The sequence below is a fragment of the Chionomys nivalis genome, chromosome 6 (assembly GCF_950005125.1).
Source record: "Chionomys nivalis chromosome 6, mChiNiv1.1, whole genome shotgun sequence".
Taxonomy (NCBI): Eukaryota; Metazoa; Chordata; class Mammalia; order Rodentia; family Cricetidae; genus Chionomys; species Chionomys nivalis.
This window is the reverse complement of record NC_080091.1, coordinates 85332278-85348007: the sequence shown is the minus strand read 5'-3', so window position 1 is coordinate 85348007 and position 15730 is coordinate 85332278. Positions and strand designations below refer to the sequence as shown.

The 15730-nt window shown below is 38.8% G+C and overlaps 1 pseudogene; it reads left to right on the top strand.

The window, feature by feature from the left end:
• The first annotated feature begins 4887 nt into the window (after positions 1–4887).
• On the top strand, positions 4888–15390 carry LOC130876367 (UDP-glucuronosyltransferase 2B31-like; annotated as a pseudogene).
• The last annotated feature ends 340 nt before the right edge of the window (positions 15391–15730 follow it).

Genomic DNA, 15730 nt, shown 5'->3' with positions numbered 1-15730 from the left:
TAGAAGTGCGTGTGTATATATCTACATCACTTCTAACAAACAATAGAATTTGCCTTTGTTCTTCATACTTATGCTGTGATTTCAATATTTCTATACGAGTTGTTTTGAAATAATGAATATGCACTGGGAAGATTGCTCACTGGTTAAGAGTCCTTGCTGTGCCAGAATTAGGAGTTAGATCAAATTTCCATCATGTGTGGAAACCTAGCATGTTTGTGTGAATGTCCATAAGTTCTAGAAAGGAGGCAGAGAGAGACACTTGGATCCGAGGACTTACTGGCCACCCAACCTAAGAGAAGTGGCAACCTTCATAGTCAATAAAATAGCCTGTCTTTAGTAAATAAGATAGGTAATCAATAAGTGAATGAGAGAGCAGGTAAGACACTGGGCATCCTCTGTCTTTGGCATATACATGAATTAGTGCACAAACATTCACATACACACACTACTCACATGCCTGTTCACATTACACACACACAAACACACAGAGACACGAGAAAGAGAGAGAGAGAGGGAGGGAGAGAGAGAGAGAGAGAGAATGATCAACACCTCATCAACTTTAGTTTTCAAAAGCATGTGTGATGGCCTATCTTTTGTCAACCCGAGTGCATTTGAAATCAACTAAAGCCCAAGCTATAGGACACACTTATGAGGGGTTTTCTTTTTTTTTAATATTTATTTATTTATTATGTATACAATATTCTGTCTGTATGCCTGAAGGCCAGAAGAGGGCGCTAGACCTCTTTACAGATGGTTGTGAGCCACCATGTGGTTGCTGGGAATTGAACTCAGGACCTTTGGAAGAGCAGGCAGTGGTCTTAACCACTGAGCCATCTCTCCAGCCCTGGGGTCTTCTTTTTTTAATTGTTTTTATTGAGCTATATAATTTTCTCCACTCCCTTCCACCTCCTCCACTTCTACCCTCTCCCATAATCACCACGCTCCCAATTTATTAAGAAGTTCTTATTTTTTCCTACTTCCCATGTAGATTAGATCCATGTATGTCTCTCTTAGAGTCTCATTTGTTCTCTAGGTTCTCTGGGGTTATAAATTGTAGGCTGGCTTTTCTTTGCTTTATGTCTAAAATCCACTTATGAGTGAGTACATATGATATTTGTATTTCTGAGTATGGGTTACCTCACTCAATTGGTGTTTTCTAGATTCATCCATTTGCCTGATAATTTTAAGATGTCATTCTTTTTTTTTCACTATGTAGTACTCCATTGTGAAAATATACCACATTTTTCTTAACCATTCTTTGGTCGAGGGGCACTTAGGTTGTTTCCAGTTTCTTTTATGACAAATAATCTGCTATGAGTACCTGTCCTTGTGGTATGATTGAGCATGTTTTGGGTATATACCCAAAAGTGGTATTGCTGGGTCTTGAGGTAGGTTGTTTCCTAATTATCTAAGAAATCACCATACTGATTTCCAAAGCAGCTGCACCAGTTTGCACTCCCACCAGCAATGCAGGAGTGCTCCCTTTACCCTACAACCTCTCTATGATAAGCTGTTATTAGTGTTTTTGATCTTGGCCATTCTGAAAGGTTTTTTTTGTTTTTTTTTAAATTTTTTTATTAATTAATTTATTTAATTATTAAAGATTTCTGCCTCTTCCCCGCCACCACCTCCCATTCCCTCCCCCTCCCCCAATCAAGTCTTCCTTCCTCCTCAGCCCAAAGAGCAAGCAGGTTTCTCTGCCCTGTGGGAGGTCCAAGGACCACCCACCTCCATCCAGGTCTATTAAGGTGAGCATCCAAACTACCTGGGCTCCCACAAAGCCATTACGTGCAATAGGATCAAGAACCCATTGCCATTGTTCTTCAGTTCTCAGTAGTCCTCATTGTCCATTATGTTCAGCGAGACCGGTTTTGTCCCATGCTTTTTCAGTCCCCGGCCAGCTGACCTTGGTGAGTTCCCGATAGAACATCCCCATTGCCTCAGTTTTAAGATGGAATCTCCCTGTTGTTTTGATTTGCATTTCTCTGATGGCTAAGGATGTTGAGTATTTCCTTAAGTGTCCTTTACTCATGTTAGATCATCTCTTGAGAGTTCTCTGTTTAGGTTTGTACCTATTTTTTATTGGATTGTTATTTTGGTGACCAGTTTCTTGAGTTCTTTGTATATTTGGAGATCAGCCCCGTCTGATGTGGGTTTGATGAAGATCTTTTCTCATTCTATAAACTGCTATTTGTTTGACTGTGTGTTTTGCTTTACGGAAGCTTTTCCATTTCAGGAGGTCCATTTATTAATTGCTGCTCTCAGTATTTGTACTTTTGGGGTTATATTTAGAAAGTGATCTCTTATGCCAATGCATTCAATTGTATTTCCTACTTTCTCCTCTATGAAAGTCAGTGTGGTTGGTTTTATGTTGAGGTCTCTGATCTATTTGGGCTTGAGTTTTATGCTTGGTGGTAGATATAAACCTATTTTCATTCTTCTATATGTTGATAGCCATTTATAACAGCACCTTCTGTTGAACATCTTTCTTTTTTCCATTTTATATTTTTTGCTTCTTTGTCAAAAGTCAGATAGTTCTTCATGTGGGGATTGATATCTTGCGCTTCAATTCAGTTCCATTGGCAATCCTGTCTGTTTTTGTGACAATACCAGGTTGTTTGCATTACTGTAACCCTGTAGTAGAGTTTGAAGACAGAGATTGTGATGCCTCCAGAAGTTTCTTTATTGTACATGATTGTTTTGTGTATACTGGGTTTTTTACTTTTCCATACAAAGTTATGCATTATTTTTGTAGGTCTGTGAAGAATTTTGCTTGGATTTTGATGGGTATTGCATTGAATCTCTACATTGCTTTTGGTAAGACAGCTGCTTTTACAATGTCAATTCTATCTACCTAAGAGCATGGGAGATCTTTCCAATTTCTGGTGTCTTCTTCAAATTCTTTTTTCAGAGATTTAAAGTTCTTATCATACAGGTCTTCCATTTATTTGGTCAGAGTTACTCCAAGATCTTTTATATTATTTGTGGCTATTTTGAAGGGTAATGTTAAATTTGTATCCTGCTACATTACTGAAGGTGCTTATAAGTTTAAGAGTTCTTGGTAGAATTTTTGGAATCACTTTTGTAAACTGTCATATCATTAGCAAATAGTGAGAGTTTGACTTCTTCTTTTCTGATTTATATTCCCTTGATCTACTGTTGTTGTCTTATTTCTCTAGCTAGAACCTCAAGTACTATGTTGAATAGATATGGAGATAGTGGACAACCTTGTCTTCTTCTTGATTTCAATGGGATTGCTTTGAGTTTCTCTCTATTTAGTTGGATGTTGAATTGCTGTGTATTGCATTTATTATGTTTAGATATGTTCCTTGTATCACTGTTCTCGCCAAGACCTTTATCGTGAAGGGTTGTAGTATTTTATCAAAGGTTTTTTTCTACGTCTAATGACATGATCATGTGGAGTTTTTTTAAATTTAGGTTGTTTATTTGTTGGATTACAATGACAGAGTTTCATATGTTGAACCATCCTGGCATCTCTAGGATTAATCCTACTTGATCATGATGGATGAATTTTCTGATGTGTTCTTGAATTCGATTTGCCAATATTTTATTGAGTATTTTTGCATCAATCTTCATGAGTAAGATTGGTCAGCAATTCTCATTCTTAGTAATGTCTCTATGTGGTTTGGAAATCAGGAGAATTGTATCCTCATTAAAAGAGTATGGCAATGTTTTTTTCTGTTTCTATTATGTAGACCAATTTGAGGAGTATTGTTGTTAATTCTTCTTTGAAACTCCTGTAGGCTTCAGAGCTGAAACCATTTGGCCCTGAAACCATTTTTTATCTAAGGGTGTCCTGGTGAGTGTGTTCTGGCAGGTGGTCCTACCTATAGTGGTTGGAATGTTAAGCATTTCCTTTGAATGCTCTATTCTTGGGTGGAGGTCAGGTAATATAAGCCTGTGGTTCATCCTGCAACCAGGCATTGCTTCAAGGTAAACTACTGAGACTCAGGCCTCTTAATAAATTTATTGATGGCTGAGTTTTACTCTGCCAGGTGATAATGGTTGCAAGTAAAGAATTTCCTTTGGGTGACCTGCCCATACTTAGCTTATCATGGCTGGCCCCCACAGTTGTAATGAACAACATGACTAAAAGTAACTCAGGGAGGTAAGGTTCTACTTTTCTTTCTAGATCTCTGCATAATCTATCACTGAGGTAAATCAAGGAAGAACCTGCTAGCCAGGAAGTGAAACAGGGGTCATAGAGGAATGCTTCTTACTGGCTTGCTCAGTCTGCTCCACCAGTTGCCCAGGGGTAACAGCACCCTCAGTGATCTGAGTAGTCCAAAATAAATCATCAACCAAGAAAATGCCCCACAGACAGTGCCTAGAGGCCACTCTCATGCAGTCGTTTCCTCAAATTAAGGATTCCTCTTTTCATATTTTCCTGGCCTGGGTGTCAAAGTGACAAAAAGATTCTAAAGGAATAAAAAGCATTTTCTGATAATGTGCCTCATTTGACAGCTAAGCTGTTAGACGTACTTTCTACCAAGCCTAACCACCTGAGATCAATCAACCCCTGGGACCAACATGCAGTAAGAAGTTAATTAAATCTCACATTAGCTTTCCCACCAAAAGAGTGCTATGATACATAACACACACACACACACACACCACTTTAAAAGTTTTTGAGGAGGTGGGCTCACAGTACCCCTAGTTATTCTTGTGGAATCCTTGAGCTATTCCTTCTAATCCATCTCCATTCCTTTGTGAATCCCCAAAATTTTACAGAACTACTCTCTACCTGGTACCCCACACATGCTTGACTGTGACCCAGCAACCTAGCTTTTTCCACCTCAATTCAGGAAGTGTCAGTAGCCTAGTCACTCCTCCTATCCTGTTTCCATCCTTTACAAACTCACTGCAATGCCTGACCTGAACCAGGTACCCTAGTTCTTCCTCTGTTGCTCTTTGTGAAGCCAGATCCCAAGTCCTTATTAAGAGAACTCAATCAGTTCCTTTCACCAATCCTTGCCTATCACTCACTGCAGGGAATCATGGAGTGAGCCGGTCTAGCTGTTTGAACAGCATGAATCATAGGTTTTTTAGGTTAAAATCCATGGCACTTGGGATACTGTGTTCCTTTCAGTTTCTGAAAAGTCAAGGCACTTCCCCATACATTAAAGCAGTCAGGCCACCTTGTGTTTCTCTGTGTTCTTTAGAAGTCAGCAAAGCATATAGAAATTTGACAGGACACAATTGTCCTTAGACATTAACACTGTATACCCTGTATTGTTTGCAAAAATCATTGTATCCTGGCAATGACCATAAAATTGAAATATTCCTATGTCAAATAATATCATTAGATGTACAAAATTAACTGATAAAGCCGCATTTGCAAGTCTTGTGTTGAATAAAGGATTTATACATTGTAAAATGAAATCTCATAGCTCTACATTACAGAAAAAGCACAAAACTAAAGGAAATAGATAAATTTATTGATATATACAATGCACCAAAATTAAATCAAGATCAGATAAGCAATTTAAACCAACCCATAACCCCTAATAAAATAAACATGGTAATTAGCTCTCCCAACCAAAAATCCCAGAGCTATATGGATTCTACTCAGAATTCTACCAGCCCATAGAGAAAGAGTTAATGCTAATACTTCTCAAATTATTACACAAAAGAGAAACTGAAGGAAAACTGCATGATTCATTTTAGTATGAGGCCACAATTACCCTGATACAAAACCACAGAAAGAAAAAAAAGAAAAAAAAAAGAAAAAAAGAAAAAAAAAAAAACCACAGAAAGACCCAAAAATCAGAGAGAATTAGAAAAAAATTTTCTTCTGAACATAGATGCAAAAATTTTCAACAAAAACTTATGAACATAACCCAATAACACATAATATAATAAATGATTAAAAACATACCACAGAAAATAAGAACTTAAATGGGACGGCACTCAAAGCATTTTCCCTAAAATAAGGACAAGGATGCCCTTCCCCCACCCCTCTCTTCATATCTACTACATACACTACTAAAAGTCTAAGCTGGATAACGGGGATACAAATTGGAAAGAAAGAAGTCAAACTAACTTTATTTGTAGATGATATGATTTTTATACTGAAGAGACACTAAAACTTCCACCTGGAACATTCTAGAGCTGATAATCACTTTCAGCAAAGTAGCAGGATAAGATATTAAGTCACAAAATTTAGTAGCCTTCTTATATTCAAATGACAAAGAGATTGAAAAGAATCAGGCTGGGTGGTGGTGGTGCACACCTTTAATCCCAACACTCAGGAGGCAGAGGCAGGTGGATCTCTGGGAGTTTTAGGACAGCCTGGTCTACAAGAGCTAGTTCCGGGACAGGCACCAAAGCTACAGAGAAACCCTGTCTCAAAAAAACCAAAAAAAAAAAAAAAAAAAAAGAAAGAAAGAAAAAAAAAGAAAAAAGAAAGAAAGAAAAGAAAAAGAAAAAAACCAGGAAAACAATGCCTTTCAGAATAGCCTCAAAAACTAAAAATCAAATGTATTATCTTGTGGTAACTAATCAAAAAAGTAAAAAACTTGTGTTTAAAAAAATAACTTTCGGACATCAAAAAAACTGAACATGAAATGATCTCCCATTATTATGGATCAATAGGAATAATATAAAGGAAATAACCATTCTACCAGTTATTCTAAAAATCCCCATCAAAACTCCAACACAATTCTTCACAGAATTTGAAAGAACAACTAATTTTTAACTTCATATGGAAACACAACAAAACAAAGAGAAAGAATATGTATTTGGATAAAAAGGAAGATGACAATCAGGGGAAGGTTTAGAGGAGAAGAAACGATAAACAGAATATATTATGTAAAAAAAAACCTTCTTTAAATAAAGAAAATATAAAATAAGATATAAGTTTAAAAACTGGAATGGGTGTTGTATCATATTCCTTTGTAATTTCAGCCAAATATGATCAAACACTTTTTTATTTAGATAATATTTTTTATGTATTTAAAAAACTCACTGCAGTTTTCATCATCCACATTTCAAAATGGGCCTATGCATGGTACTGCTTGCTCTGCTATTCAAAAAAAAAGAAGAAGAAGTAGGTAGGACAGGATTTACCAACCTCAATTCCAACTGGGGTCTTAGACTATGAATTCTGAAACAAGGGGTAACTTGGGAACTTGCTCTTGAAGTGACCATATGCCACAACACAAGGGTCTACTCTAGTAAAATACTGATGATAGAAGTGATTATATGTGAACTAAATCAAATACCAAGGGCAAGTACTTACAGTGAAATTGGAAAATAGAAACTGTTACAAATATATGTTGAAAAAACTGGTATATATTTGTAACTTTGATGGATTGATGAACTGGAATTACATTCACACTGTTCTTAACTCCTGTTTCACATTACTGCACATAACTTTCCCTAAGCTGCTGTTGACCAAACATTAAGGTGCCAGACTGAAACTCGGATAAGCGTGAGACTAACTGCAGGACCGTGAAGAGAACTTGCATCTTTGTGTAGCAGTTCTTCACGGTTCCCATCATCCATCCTCACTGCCTGGCCCTTAGGGACTGGCATTTATCTCCATTGATTCTTAATCTTTCCAGAAATCTAGCAGGAAGAACTTGACATTTGACCAAAGTAATAAGAAGCTAGCTTCATCTTAACAGGTTATTTGACAATTTGAAGGTGAGAAGCCAGACACCTTGTGCTCCAATACTTGGCTGTACAAATGGATTCCCCAGAATGACCTTCTCGACAAGCATCAAGAGATGCCTGAGACAATAAGGGGTATGTTAACATTAATGCATTTATGACAAATGTAATCTAGTCCTAAAGAAAATGGATAAAAATTGATGTGAATATGATGTACAGTAACATTGGAGATGGGAATATCCATTATTATCTCCTCTGTAATTTTCATTCAGATAAACTTAAGCTACTTCTTCATGTTTGTGTGTTCACCTCCTATTTCTAAACCTTTACACCTGCCCTTTCCTCTAGGGTAGCACAATTTCAAATGCCAGTGAGTGATGGAGGAAGGTCATTGGTTAATTAATAAAGAAACTGCTTGGCCCTCATAGGTTAGAACATAGGTGGGTGGAGTAAACAGAACAGAATGCTGGGAGGAAGAAGAAGTGAGCTCAGATGCAGGGCAGCTCCTCTCAGAGGCACACATGATGAAGCTCTGACCCAGGATGGATGTAGGCTAGAATCTTCCCGGTAAGCACACCTCAGTGCTACACACATTAATAGAAATGGGCCAGGCAGTGTTTAAATGAATACAGTTTGTGTGTTGTTATTTTGGGTCATAAGCTAGCCAGGTGGCTGGGAGCTGGGTGGCAGGAATGCAGCCCACAGCTCCCACAACAAGTGAGGATGGTATTCTTTCATTAATGACCCTTCATTTACTAGCACCTCGAAAACTTCACATCATGACGCAGTCCTATATTGGATGGAGTATTGCTTTTCTTAAGCTTCATCCCATCAGTGTGAGCAACTAGCCACCTACCACATGGAAGGAACCTATCATGTGCAGTGGCTTCACTGTTTCTTTAGGAGAACATTCTCTCCTGAATCATTGCCTGTGTTTGCATTTGGTGATTGCTCCACTTGGAAGGTGCTCTGCCTTTTTGTCCACTGCAAAAATCATTCTACTTCCACACTCCACCTTCTTTATGTGGCCTTCAATAAGCATCCATGGACTTGTGAAGCTCCATATCTAAGACATGAAAGGACTTCAGTTCCATTTCATCGGTATGATGATGTTGTCTAGAGAATAATTGCCCTTTCTGGGCCCTTTTCCTCTGCCTCTTTTCTTTCTCAGACTTATAGTTAATATTTGCCCTTAATTTATCTCCTTGCTAGGTCATACTAAAACCAGAGCTTGTATAACTCATGGTGGCACCAATGGCATCTATGAGGCAATCTACCATGGGATCCCTGTGGTTGGCATTCCTTTCTTTGGTGACCAGTTGCTGCTGGAGCTTTTTCTGCTCCTCAGCCAATAGTCTTTAAGATTCCATCCCACTGGGGCATGGTCTCTTATATTTTAAAAAGCAGCAGGAACTGAACAATCTCTGTCTTGCTTCCTGCTCCCTTTCTAGTGACTGGACTCTCTGTTTCCTGTTTGCTACGAGAGGAATGTTGTTTGGGACAGTAATCTGTAAACTTTTCCCCTCAAATAAATAACCATTTTTATTATTCCTAATTCTTAATTGGCACAGGATTGTTTTGAGGCTTCATCTGGAGCCCCTGGCTCTACTGCCTGCCATCAGCTCAGCTGGGCCTGAGCACTCCCTCAGCAGGCCGTGGCCTGCGCCTGGAGCCAAGTGTTTAATATAGAATCTCGCAGAGAGGCTTTTCTACAGATCAGCCACAATTCTTTTCCCTTTATGCCTTGGATTGGCTTCAAGTACCCAAGCAACCTACCATTTGCCTCCCACCAGGGTGCATTGCAGACATTTTGGTGAAACAAGAGCTTACCCTGTCTGAGCGAGCTGTTTTGTGGCACTCTAATGATTTATTTGCATTTGCCTATTTCATTGCCCTAGACATCCGCAGAGCACACAGTCTGTGATTTATCTTTTAGCATTCTGCTCTAAAATCAGAACTCAGACTGGCCACAGGTGAATTCACATGCACCACTATGCCCTGCTGGATTAGTTTTGTTGGTGGCCTACGCCACCAACCGGTAGGTTATGGTTATTGCACCTAATCCAGCTAATTGAACCACAGGTAAGATTTAATATCCTAAATATAGAGCATAAATTGCTAATTTAAAGGTCCAATATGTCAGACAATTTAACCATCCAAGGTTTCAATGGCCTCTTTACTTACACCATGTGTGAGGTTTTACAAGACTTAAATGATGTCCCTTCTATATCACTATTTTTTATTCTAGGGATTAGTCTTCTACTCAATATTTTTTCTTTAAAAAAAAATGGTTTGACTATCCTGAGTGAGGTAAGCCAGACCCAAAAAGAGGAACACGGGATGTACTCACTCATAATTGGTTTCTAGCCATGAATAAAGGACATTGAGCCTATAATTCGTGATCCTAAAGAAGCTAAATAAGAAGGTGAACCCAAAGAAAAACATATAGTCATCCTCCTGGATATTAACCTTCATCAGGCGATGAAAGGAAAAGGAGACAGAGACAGAGACCCACATTGGAGCACCGGACTGAACTCCCAAGGTCCAAATCAGGAGCAGAAGGAGAGAGAGCACGAGCAAGGAACTCAGGACCATGAGGGGTACACCCACATACTGAGACAATGGGGATGACCTATCAGGAACTCACAAAGGCCAGCTGGACTGGGTCTGAATAAGCATGGGATACAACTGGACTCGCTGAACATAGTGGACAATGAGGACTGCTGAGAAGTCAAGAACAATGGCACAGGGTTTTGATCCTACTGCACGTACTGGCTTTGTGGGAGCCTAGGCAGTTTGGATGCTCACCTTACTAGAGCTGGAATGAGGTGGGAGGTCCTTGGACTTCCCACAGGGCAGGGAACCCTGACTGCTCTTCGGGCTGATGAGGGAGGGGGACTTGATTGGGGGAGGGTGAGGGAAATGGGAGGAGGTGGTGGGGAGGAGGCAGAAATCTTTAATAAATAAAAAAAAGAAAAAAATGGTTTGACAATAGGGCTAGGAATGAGGCATTTTTAGAAATGGTACAGTCTTTTCAGAATGAAACCATATTTCTCAGAAAGAGGTTGGAAATTTGAAGAAGGTTATAGCTAATTGAACTGACAAGATTCAGTCAACTAAGATACTTTTGGAAATGGTACAGATGGATAGAAATTTATTTAAAGGAAAATTTAGCACTATAGAGAAGGAAGCAGCCGATTTGGCACATAAAACCCAATCAATGACAGTGGGTGCTGAAACATTATTTGAGAGAATTCGCACTGTTGAATGTCTTAATTGGACTCTGTCAAAGGGGTATGACAGATTGACTGACAGAATGTCTCTCCAGAAGAAAATACGCATGCTATAAAGATTATGTTCAAGGATGAGACATTATCTCTATTGGACAAACTTCATACCTTGGAATCCTCAATGAGGGCATTAGAGCAGAACACTGGACAGGAGATCAAGACATTACAAAAGCAGTGGTAAACAGATTTGAAAAGATTGAGGAAATTATCAAATTTGAAGACAAGGAACAAAAGGTAAAACTGCAAAATTTAACCTCGTCAGTGCATAAAAATATCTGGGATAGCTTTTCCCCAGAGCTCTGCCTGCCTTTCCAGTAGTAACATCAGAAAAAGCATCTGGGTCCAAGTACCCTCAGGTTGTTGAGGAATATACATGGGAGCCCATACATATGACTGATCTAAGAAAAATGAAATGAGCGATTGTAGCTTATGGACTACATTTGTCTTTGTTTGAGAAAATGTTTAAAATGTGGCAAAGTCATGCCTCAAGATTGGACTCAGTTAACCTTTGAAATGCTATTTAAAAGAGGAAGTGAAAATTTTAGAGCAACAATAAAAAGCAAATGGACTTAAGATTTTCCTAGATAAAATTCTAGGTAAAGGATTTTACTCTGATCCTCAGGATCAAGTTCTTTATGATGACCATAACTTGTCCCTATGTACCACAGGACAGAGAGTCAAATCATATCTTAGGGTTAAGCAGGGTCAGAGAGAACCTTTTAGTGACTTTTTGCAAAGACTAACTAGGGCTGTACAAATAGGAGTAAATGACCCAGAAGCTAGACGTATAATAATTGAATCTTTGTCTTATGAGAATGGCAACATTGAGTGCAAAGAGATCCTTGGGCCTTTAAAGATCAGATTAGCACCCATGGATGAATGGGTCTTGCATACAATGAATGTCGAGACACTTGACTATGGTACTGAAGCATTGGTAGGAGAAGCAATTTCCAGTGGTAAAGGATGACATCAGAATACTAGATGTTTTAATTGTGACATAATGTGACATCTGAAAAGGGATATAGACAATGAATTCCTAGATATAATGCCTCCTCTGGGAATGGCAGAAAAAGGAGGACTCAGCCTCCCGGTATATATAGCAGGTGTAGCAAAGGTCGACATTGGACCAATGAATGTAGGTCAATGACAGCTAGACAAGACAACCCAATAACATCAGGAAACACCGTGGGGGCCTCTGGCAGGCCCCCATGATGAATGTGGTCCAGTCATTCCCAGTTACTGTGGAGAATGTGTCTTGCCAGGAAAATTAAAAAATACAATGCCCTCTCTAAAAAGCAATACTGGTCTAAATGATGGGTTAAATGTGGAGGATGTGTCAAAAACTCCAGTAGAACAGAGGAAATATGGTATTTTGGCAGACTTCTATAAATGATCAAAGAACAAAGCTAAGAGTTTGCATAAATGGCATTTTTATTGAAGGCTTATTAGACACAGATGTGGATATAAGTATCATTACTCCAGAATCTTGGCATCCGAATTGGCCTCTTCAACAGGTAGATGTTCAGTTTCTAGGAATTGGAACCCTATCATGGGTAAAACTAAGCATAAGATGGATTGAATGCAGAGGGCCAGATGGGCAAATAGGAAGACTAAGGCCATTTATAGCCAATATTGCAGTGAATTTGTGGGGTCGTGACCTATTGCAGCAAAGGAATACCCAGATTAACATTCCTGCAGCCCCCAAAACTTATGTTTTAGAGGAAAATATTAGAAGATATTACAGATGATGTACACCAACCGCTTGGGCTGTACAAGAACACAAAGCAATTGATAAACCCTCAGAGATACCAACAACCCTACCTCTAAAATGGTTAGCTGAGAAGCCAATATGGGTTAAGCAGTGACCCCTAGCTGAGGAAAAGTTGCAGACTTTAGAATAGCTGGTACAAGAGCAACTAGATGCTCGACATATAGAATAATCTACCAGCCCTTGGAAATTTCCTGTATTTGTTGTTTTAAAAAATCTGAATAATGGAGAATGGTGATAGATCTTAGGGCTATCAACAAGATTATTCAGCCTATGGGCCCTCTACAATCTGGAATTCCTCTGCCTTCTCTGTTACCAAAGGATGGCCTCTCATAGTTATTGACTTAAAGGATTGTTTCTTCACTATACCTTTACAAGAAAATGATAAAGAAAAGTTTGCCTTTACAGTGCCTACTTATAATTCTCACTACTAGAAGATATCAATCGACCATCCTCCGACAGGGAATGCTCAATAAACCCACACTGTGCCAATACTTAGTCAGTCAGCCATTGGAAATAATACATAAGCAATTTCCTAGGTCTATAAATCTACCATTACATGGATGACATTTTGTTATCTGATTCAAATACAGATACTTAGAAAGAATGTTTGAAGAAGTAAACAAAGTCTTTCCTAAATGGGAATTACAAATTGTTTCTGAAAAGATTCAAAGAGGAGATACTGTTAATTACCTAGGTTACAAAATAAATAGGCTTACAGAAAATTAGAACACAAAAGGCACCAATTAGGAGAGACCAGTTGCAGACTCATAATGACTTTCAAAGATTATTAGGAGACATTTCCAGTCTACGAATGGCTGTTGGGATAACACCTGATCTAATAATTCATTTCAACAAAATTTTAGATGGTAATAAAGACTTGAATAGTCCCAGAGAATTACAAGCTGAAGCAGAAAAGGAATTGGTGATTGTTGGGGAGAAATTACAGGAGGCACATGTGGATAGGGTGAATCGAAATCTTGGTTGTATTTTAGTCATATTTCCTTCCAGAATTTCTCCTACGGGAATTTTAATGCAAAGGGATGATACTATCTTAGAATGGATCTTTTTACCACATAAACTAGGTAAAAAATTAAAAACTTATGTGGAAAAAGTTTCTGGAATTAATTATAAAAGGTAAATTGAGCCGGGTGGTGGTGGCACACGCCTTTAATCCCAGCACTTGGGAGGCAGAGGCAGGCGGATCTCTGTTAGTTCGAGACCAGCCTGGTCTACAGAGCTAGCTCCAGGACAGGCTCCAAAGCCAAAGAGAAACCCCATCTCGAAAAACCAAAGGGGGGGGGAAGGTAAATTGAGACTTTGTCAATTAACAAGTACAGACTTAGCAGAGATTATAGTGCCTTTTACTGCTGATGAAATGAAAAAGTTAAAAGAAGACAATGAACCCTGACAATAACCTTTAAGATACCAGCCTACTGGGACGTGGTCTCTTATCCTTTCAAAAGCTGCAAGAACTGGGAGATCTCTCTCTTGCTTCCGGCTCCCTTTCCCCTCAACGAGACTCTCTGTTTCCTGTATGTGACAAGAAGACTGTTGTTTGGGACAGAAATCTGTAATTTTTCCCCTCAAATAAATAACTCTTTTTATTAGCCCTAATTCTTAACTGGTGTGGAATTGTTTTGCAGCTTCTACCATGTGATAATGTTGTTCACATGAAGACCAAAGGAGCAGGGGTTCGACTGAACTTTCTCACAATATCCAGCACAGATTTGCTCCATGCTGTGAAGACAGTCATAAATGACCCTTCGTGAGTACAGTGATTTGTTCAGTTGGTACTAGTTTAGATAAGTTCTAGCCAAGGTAACAGTCAAATTCATCTAATTTTTGGTCTAAGTTTGAAAACAACAACAACAATATTAAGATCATTCAAACACTGTCCAATGAAATTTATGGTCAAACAAGACTGTAAACTATCCCCATAGACTTACTATATGTGAAGTTAATTTAGAAAAATTTGATGATGGAAATCATTTATAAGCAAGTTATCAAGGACCTGCATCCCAGCCCCAAAGTCATCTTGTGCAATGTATATTCCATTCTTACCCATTTTCATTTTAACCACTAATAGTGTTTTTATTGAGCATTCAAAGAATATTGATACAGTTTCTTCTCAAGAGCATCAGTGTGATCAGTGTCAAACTATATGAACCACCCCAAGTACAGTGGTAGAAAAGGCATATGAATATTTGCTCTGCTGGAAAGATTTCCTAGGTAAAATGGTTTCCCATTTCAGTTCTGGAAAAAATTTCACAGAAAAATACAAACTGCCATGCAAACCTACAAACATGTCCCAGTCAAAACCACACTATACCTAGTGTTCTTCTATTGCATTACTTAGTTTTGTGTTGCTTTCCCTGAACCTTTTCACAGGCTTGAAGCATATAAGACTAATTGGTTTTTTATATTGATGTCTTTAGCTATAAGGAGAATGCCATGCGTCTATCAAGAATACACCACAACTAGTCAGTGAAGCCCCTGGACAGAGCTGTTTTCTGGATTGAGTACGTCTTGCACCAAAAAGGGGCCAAGCACGTTTGTGTGGCAGCGCATGACCTCACCTGGTACCAGTACCACTCTCTGGACGTGCTTGGGTTCCTGCTTGCCTGAGTGGTGACTGTGATGTTAGTAATCACAAAGTGCTGGCTCTTTTGCTGCCAGACATTTGCTAAGTCTTGAAAGAAGCAGAAAAGGGAGTAGCTGAAGTCAGGAGGATTGACACATGGACCTCCTCCAATGTATCACAGCAAAGGAAGATTTCCTTTGTATCCCTTAGTAACAACTGATCTGGACACTGTCACTATTATTTCAGCATTTAGAAGTAGACCTGAGCATATAGAAGGGAATCCCACATCAAGAAAATATTTAGTATTCCATCTAGTTAGCTTCAGTTACTAACTTAACAAAGCCTAGTGTCATCTGAGGAATGTCTGGTTTATTGGTAAGTCTGTGGGAATGGATTTTAATTATTGATTGACAGGACAATCCTTGTGGTCCTGTCCACAGCAGATTGAGCTGA